Genomic DNA, 219 nt, shown 5'->3' with positions numbered 1-219 from the left:
ATATATATATATATATATATATACATATATATGTATATATATGCATATATATGATTACGTATATGCAAATATATATACACATATATATATATATATGATTATATATATATGCATATATATATATATAATCATACATATATACATATGTATGATATATATATTCTATGTATGCATATATATACGTATGATATATATTTATATATATATATATATATATAT

The sequence above is a fragment of the Octopus bimaculoides genome, chromosome 1 (genome assembly GCF_001194135.2).
Source record: "Octopus bimaculoides isolate UCB-OBI-ISO-001 chromosome 1, ASM119413v2, whole genome shotgun sequence".
NCBI lineage: Eukaryota > Metazoa > Mollusca > Cephalopoda > Octopoda > Octopodidae > Octopus > Octopus bimaculoides.
Note: the sequence above shows the minus strand (reverse complement) of the source record.